An 8057-nucleotide genomic window follows, 5' to 3' on the forward strand; every position below is an offset into this window, starting at 1 on the left:
GAAATTTGATCAAGATAAATTCAAAGCAAGCACAGGACTTCTAAGAGGTTTTAAGCTATTTAATCTCACAATGCTTGCTGCGCGACGTGCCGAATGTTCAGTTATCAGAAATACCATTACGTGCCATCTTCTCGCCTTAATTTGAGCCGTCATCCCCAGGAGAGGTCTAACAAATGGCTGCAAACTGCTTAATGCCTGTCAGATTGAGAGCCGAAGATGTAATTATTTCACTTACATAGCATACTGCTGTTGTCATAATTAAAGTCGTAATAGACAATGACTGGTGGAGAGGCCTTCCTGTCACGCATTAAAATCAGGTAAATACAGGGAGAGACAGGGCTGAAGAGGCTGGTGCTGTTTATCACTACCTCCTGCAGCAGTGATCATATATATAGCTCACATTAATGAGGTTTATCAGAAGTGCATGTTGATAAGGTATACGGTTTAGATGTCTGTTGGTTGCTGTCGTCTTTGTAGAATGTATTTATTTTATTTTTGTTGTTGTTTATGAGCTTGTTTGGTGTTATGTGTGTCTCTATTATACACTCATCTGCCAAGCATTCACTGGCAATATGCATTTGAATGTAGTTTGTAGGACACAGGCTTGATTGATGATGGATAAATCACAATAATAATGAAAAGCCCATAATCCAGTGTGGCCACGCCAACCTTCATCTGACCTTCTCTTCCACACATTATTACATCTACTAAACTTAACAGCGAAACAAGAAGCAGGAAACGACCGCTTGCTCTCCGTTCTTTGTTCGTTGTTGTTTTGTCTAGAGTTTCTTGGAGTGGCAGGTGGTGAAAATGGTGTTTGGAAAAAACTTTGTCACTGTTCATTGTCCTCCAGGAAGACAATAACGAAGTCAAATCTCAGGGAGAGTGCCAGCATCCTCTGTGGGAGAGGAAGCAATGGCGTTTTTGTCAAGGCAATGTGAAAAATAACTGGAAAGAACTCATGTAAGCATTGGTCTTGTGGCAGGTGTTTAATATGAATGTCTCATATTTTATGTCCATAAAGGACTACTGTGAGACTCCTGTCCTGTTCTCTCCTGTGTGTTCTGACTTATAAGGTGGCTATTATCATACGGTGCCATATCAGTTAATGTACTCTGGACTGGGAAACTTTATTTTACAACTCATTATTTGTGCAACATAATTTGCATAATTGGTAAAATAGCAGTTTTCATTTTCTATGTTTATTAATGTAATCTAGTCTATAACCTTGGTATCTTAATGTTTACCTTTTCAACAGAAAATCAGAATCCAAATGTTACTGCCAGTCCGATGTGTTCAGAAAATATCCATCCAATTATACAATCAACTTTCCCACCAGGATTTATGTCGTTTCGTCTTTAAATCATGTGCCAAAGTCAACACAGCGCTAATGTCAGTGTCCTGCTGTGCATTGTCCCTGTGTTTGAATGTCGCAGCATGATGCCGATTTTATACATACTGAGATGAGCATCTGATGCTTTTAGCAACTGAAAATCTGCTTATTGAAACAGAGTAATTTTGTGCTGTTTCTTGGGTAATCGTTGAACACTATAGCAGAAAAGCAGGTCACACAGCAAGCTGTACAGCCTGAAAATGAGGGGCTTGCACGGGGCCAAGGAATGGGTCAGGGCACACGACACAGGGGGAGATGGGAACAGAACACAGTAGCCACGTAATTGCTTCTCATGCAAGACGAGACAAAACATGATCAGAACAGGCGTGGAACAAAGTTGCAGTCCAATCCCACCGAGCTGCTCAACTCTAAACTACACGACTGTCGTAGTTATTTTGAGCTGCCGGGGTGGTCGGATAGGTGCTTCCACAGTGTTATTCCACCTTGTGTTTTAGGGGTGGTAGATTATTATTTGATCCAGTTATGAACTGACCTTCATGTTATTAAACTTTATCGACAGTTCTCCCCGGTAATATATTTATCCACAGCAGTGTGCACACAGGGAGGAGCGGAGGCGTGGGGGTATCAGGGATAAATATTTGACTTTCTGAGTTTACACTGTTTGTTGAGGATTATGAGTTTGAGAGACCAAACACTCCGTGTGCAAGGTCTTCCTCCACCCTCCTGATCTGCCTATCCCTATTCCACCCTGCCAATCCATCACCCTGCCTCTCAGTGGGATCTCCTCTGTCATAAACACGGCCCTGTAAACACACCTCTGCATTCCTGAGTTGTCATATTCACTCTGTAAGACTGTGTGTGTGTGTGTGTTCAGGGGTGTCCATGTTTGTGGGTAAGACAGTAATGTGGGAGTGGTTTGATTAACACGTGAGCAGCAGAACTTTGTCACTCATTAGCACAGACACTGCAGCAGCATTCAGTCCCAGAGAAACTGCATATAATTTGTTTTTCACAGTGTTGAAAATAAATCTTAATAAATCTCATCTGTGTCACTTGTCTTCCCACTAAATTACTGACGTGATTATCACCACTGCTCATATCGCTAATGCTATCTGTCAGAGATCTCTCACGCCCTAACTGACAGTCAGGTCATGATGTGATGAAGTGCAAACCTGTTACAGACTGATTTACAGCGTATTCCCCTATTTTCGCCTATGAAACAATATATTTATGAATCAATATGACTTATTTAGCATCATTTTTATTTGTGTATTTGCAAAAAAGAAAAACATAATCTTCTCTGCTAAGATTTGTTTGTGCTTAGAGTAAACCACATAAATGGACAATCACTGCATTCAAGCAGTATTTCCACTAACTCCGTATTCACAGCCACAATGCAATGTAAATCTCTATTAGTAACAAGCTGCCACAATTTACCTAAGTGGCCCAAAGAGGTCAGGAGTTGCATTCATGCGTGAATATTTGACAACTCAATTAAAAAAAGAAAAAAAGAAAAATATTTCTCCTAATTACTGAGGTATTTCTTGCCTCGTTTTAATTTTATGGCCATGTTGTGAACTTGCCCTCACTGCCCATTAATTTCTGACCCGAGACATAGGTCATCAAACATCATTTATTTCATAAGAATTAAAAGCCCAGCCACTGAGCAGAATGACCTTTCCAAGGGTCAGCTCGCCATATCCAAAAACGTAGGATTAGGAAAGATAAATGAGTAAAACAAGATAATTGCAGTGGAGGGAGGACGTTCAAAAGCGCCCAAAGGATCGGCCGAAAACGTTAAAGCTGGACTCATCAATATCTATATGTTGACAGTTGGTCCTGCAACTGTGTGTAATGTAGTAAAACATACATATAAAAGCACCAGCCCCTCAAAACTCTATTTCAGTGCATGGCTTGAGTAAATGTAGCGTGTTACTCTCCACCTCTGATCAAATGTTCCCAGAACTGTGGACATCTGATAAAGGGGCAAACTAGAGCTGCAGCTCTCACAGAGTGCACAGATTACAAAGAAAGAGTGCTTTTCTCTGCAGGATGCAGTCATAAAAAAAGACCATTTTTCATTGGCTGTGGGTATTGACTGTGTAGACCTGTCTTCACACATGATCAATAGCAATGTATAATGTCTGCTCTCCTCCGCCGTTAGTAATGAGCCCCAAACACAGCCACATTCTCATTTCGTTTGGCTTCCAAAGAATAACAAGGTTGTTAACTACAAAGGTTACATTGATTAATTTTCCTTCGTGCCCATCAATGGATGAGTAATTCTTGGTAATGGAACATGCTTTGCTCAAGGAATCGATTGGGGGTTCATGGAAGTGATGAAAAATATCTGGATGATATCAGAGAAATGAATTAGAGGACAATCACAAGGGGGCAATGAGCTCCTGCCTCTTCAAGGCGTCTTAACTTGATGATGAGTAAAAACAGAGATAACAGGACAGAAAAATCACGCTTTTACAGTTGCTATTTTCTGCCAAAACTGCAGTAAATCTACACAACTAAACCCTCCGTAGAGCTTGATGTATGAAAATCTACTGTATGTGGGCAGCTTCCCACATCCTGCTTGTGGACAGATTCATAATGACTCATTTGATTTGTAGCCAGGAGTGATTATACATATGGCAGATAATGCATGCTGCACCTTCAGATAAACCAGACGTTAAATTCAGTGTGAGGCATATTTTGCCGCATTCAAACGAGAAATCACACTTTTGTGTTATTTTTAAGCGGGTAAAACCCCCCAAAAAAACCTTCTTTTTTTGGCTTCCATGGCATCCCTCTTGGAGGTGAGGGGGAGATGCCATTCTGATCATCTAATCCCCACCTCCTCCCCCTCTGCACGCCGCTCCTGCCTATCTCTGTAACTGAGGCAGACACCGGTGGAGGGCCAGATGGTGTGTGTTACACTTGTTTTGCTGTCGTGCGACTGTTATTTATACGCCACAGAGGCAGCAGCAGTAGCAGCGGCGGCAGCAGCAGCGGGCCCCCTAGACGAAAGCTTTTGTTTCGAAGCTTGAAGAGGAGAGAGGAGGCGAGGAGCGAGGAATGAGCAGGAGACAAAAACAAATGTCCCTATTAGATTATCACCTCAGCCCCTGTGGAAGAGCTCTCTCCTCCTGTATTGTGTGTGTAAGCTCTGCTGCCGTGGGTGTGTGCCCCCCTATGCCAGGAACAGAAAACAGCGGTCTGATATCTCAATATCACTGGTATTAGCCCGGGAAAGAGGCCATGGATCATTTTAATGCCACCTCGTGTACAGGAAGCCCCGAGTGGTGGATCGATGATACATGTCCCCCGGCCACCCATGACACCTACGAGCCTCACACACACATCCCTCAGCCCTGCCCTGCGTTCCTGCCTTTTTACTCTGTCACACACATACACACACACACACCCCTCCCCTACCCACTCAATAAACTGTGAGAAAAAGCAATATCTCTGTTGAAGGCAGAGGAATATGATTAAAGCTTTCGTGCTGCCGTTATCATCCCATGAGCCGTTAACAGCGAGCAAAATGAAGCAAAGTGAATTACCTCCAGCTGTCACAGTGTAGCCTGCAGACCCAGAGTCAAGGGCCTTAATGTTCAAAGCATCGTTGAAGCTTATAATGACAGATAGAAGTAAAAAAAAAACAGCAACAACACCCACACACACATTGCAAACCGTGTTATTGGTGTGAAAAGTTTCTGCTACTGTTTTCATTTTTTTCACTGAGAAAATACTATAAAAGCTGTTATTGTTACAGTACAGAGCAGGGGAGGGGGCCATCTGGCCTTCGGGGTGTGCGCGGCCAGACAGTTTGATCTGGCCAACGAGGCAATTCATAAATACTAAAAGATCCTCTCGATAGCAATTACCTTTTTTCTGTGATAAAATAAAATAAAATAGTGGACTAACACATCCTTGCGGGTGGACTCTTCCAGCTGTTTGCCTGTCTGGGACGTGATGAGGGTGAATGCCACATGCATATCTTTGACATGCATGATGGCGACCGTCAAGAAAAGTTAGGAATGTTGTGCTTCTCAAGAGAAAATGACAAATAATTATGTGCCAAAGTTAGTTCACAGTGATGACAAATCCAATCTGAAGAGTCATCGAGACTGGAAGAGCTGCAAGGACAAATGTGCTTGGATAAAGTTGTCACTCTTCGGAGGAGTTTAGGTGCCTAAAAAGCAGCTTTCAGTCCACATTCTGACAGAGACAGTGGCTGGTTGCTGCTGTGGAGCTGCCGGCACTTTACAAAGTAAAACTGTTCTGAAGTGTCAGTTTGACTCAAGGAGCCTTTGCTGAACAGATTAATGATATGGCACAAGATACTGAAAAAATACTGAGGGACAAAAAATTTCCAGTGTTGCTCTCTGGCCTGCGATGAAACAACAGACATTACAAACATCACCAACTAGCCTTTTCTGTGTACGTGACAACTGCCGAGTTTAATATGAGGGAAGAGTTGCTGTCTTTGAAAGCCATGCATGGCTCCGCCAAAGGTGAGCATTTTTTTGAGCGTGTGCAAAACTCCTTCAGGCATTTTTGTGAGACGTTTTAAGACATGAAAAGCATACAAAAGGAATTGAGCATATTTGCTACGTCGTTTAATGTGGAACCAGCTGATGTGCCTGACAACCTACAACACAAAATCGAGCTGCAAAGCCACGATGAGCTCAAAGCCACTGCTAGAGTTATATAAACTGTGTGAACGTCCGGAGGGCTTTTTGCCTTTCTGAGGGGACATGCACTGAAGGTTGATCTCTGAATGTTCCTGCTGTGAGCAAAGATTCAGTTCCCCTCAAGACTGAAAGCTAGCTGCATCATGATCACAAACTCCTGACATCAGACCCCTCGCCAGTGCGCCAGTGAGTCCCTCACCATAGCCTTCCCGAACTCTTCCCACACCCTGGTCGGAAGCCACAGCCCTTCTGGCCTCCCGCTTCCTGCCAGCTGCTTCAGGAGACCCCCGAGCCAACCAAGCCTGCAAGGCCTCCCTTTTCAGACTCTGATTCTCACCTTCTTATATTCCAGTGAATTTACCTGTAGTGTTCTATACAAATCAAATTGCCTTGTCTTACCATTGCTAGTAGGGTTAAAGGGGCGGTTCACACAAATGATTAAACACCTTACTCCTTTACTGCTAATGGTATCTTGCTGTGCTGTGATAGTTTTGATTTTATTGTCCAGGTCATGAAACATACTTTCTGTGATTTCTGCCGCCATCCCAATGCATTGAAAACACACCAACAATATGAACAGCAGCACAGTTTTTTTTTGCTGGAAACAGTGTCCCAACGGCTGCACTTGAACAGATGAATATCTCAAAATATTTGAGTGCTGTTGGGACAGGACGGGTATGATAACACGTTGATTTTTATTCCCTTTGCTTTGACTGGTTGTCATCATCCTGGGTATAGTTTTAACAATAAGACTGTAAGATCAGGGTGTAAAGGAAAGTGTCAATTATTATTCCTGTCATCACACAGAGATGTCTGTGTCTCATGCCTCCCGTGGTGTGCTGACTTGTTCAACTCCATATGGATAAAACGCGACAGCAGCGCAAGCATGGAGAGATATTTAGCCATTTCCAACCATTTACTCAGTCAATCCCATCTCTTATCAATTTCCTCACTATTTCCAGAGTGCACTTTATGTGGTGGGGCGGAAACATTGCAGAGACACACTGCTTATGGACCGTCATTAGAAAATGTTCACTTTGTCCTCTTGAAAAGCCAGGGATTTTGCAGTCCTTGGCTTCCAAGATAACATTACAGCTCACCATCAAGTGAAATATCATCAGCTCTGGCTGCTTCGCTAATCGGCGGACGCGATGAGATGAGAGGGGAGTCGTGCAAGAAGAGAGAAAATGAGATAGAAGGAATGAGAGGAGTAAAGTGTGAGCAGGAGACTGATTGCGGCTGGCCGCCTGATTCCTGTCACTCTCCCTGTTTGATTGCAGCCTTGTCAGCGCGCCTTAGACCTGCTTTTCTGAAGTCGGTGGACAATGCAGCGGTTTGCTCTGTGATCAGTGCCGAAATGTAGCAGGTAGAGACGCCTTGTCAAACCTCAGGAAGCATTAGCATTAAAAGAAGCGTGTAGGCAGAACCCAACACAACGGCCGTGGCGGCAGTGAGCTCTCGTGTGAATGGAGAAGCAGCGTGTTGATAAATTAAGTCGAATAAATTAGGACAGGGACTCATTTTGTGCCAGACTGACTGTTACAGATGCCTTGGGATTCACCCAGTGATAACATCCATCTCCTCTTTTACATCCATTAAACAGGAGCAATCATCCAGATTGACACAATGAGTGCTTATGAAAAAAAAAACCCAGATCACTTGACAGTTGTTTGTACTTTTATCTTTGTAACTTTAAGAGAGGTCTGATTTTTTTTATGAATCTTTTGTTTCTGGCGTGGTGTTGGCCCTTTGGCATTGATGAGTTTCTGAATTTGTCATGTCTGTTACACTTGAAGGATGTTTGTAGTTGTGCTGTCTGTAGTTTTATCTTCGTAACTTTAAGACAGTAAGAGAGGGCCATGTTTCTCACATGGTGTGACTGTGGCAACTCCCACCCTTGGATTCATCATCCAATACATTTGAAACCCTGTTTAACCAATTATCCAATGACAGTTGTATACCTGGTCTAGGTGGACAACGTGTGATGTTAGCCTCATGCCTTTGTCCATTTGACA

This window comes from Chelmon rostratus, chromosome 11 (assembly GCF_017976325.1).
Source record: "Chelmon rostratus isolate fCheRos1 chromosome 11, fCheRos1.pri, whole genome shotgun sequence".
Lineage (NCBI taxonomy): Eukaryota > Metazoa > Chordata > Actinopteri > Chaetodontiformes > Chaetodontidae > Chelmon > Chelmon rostratus.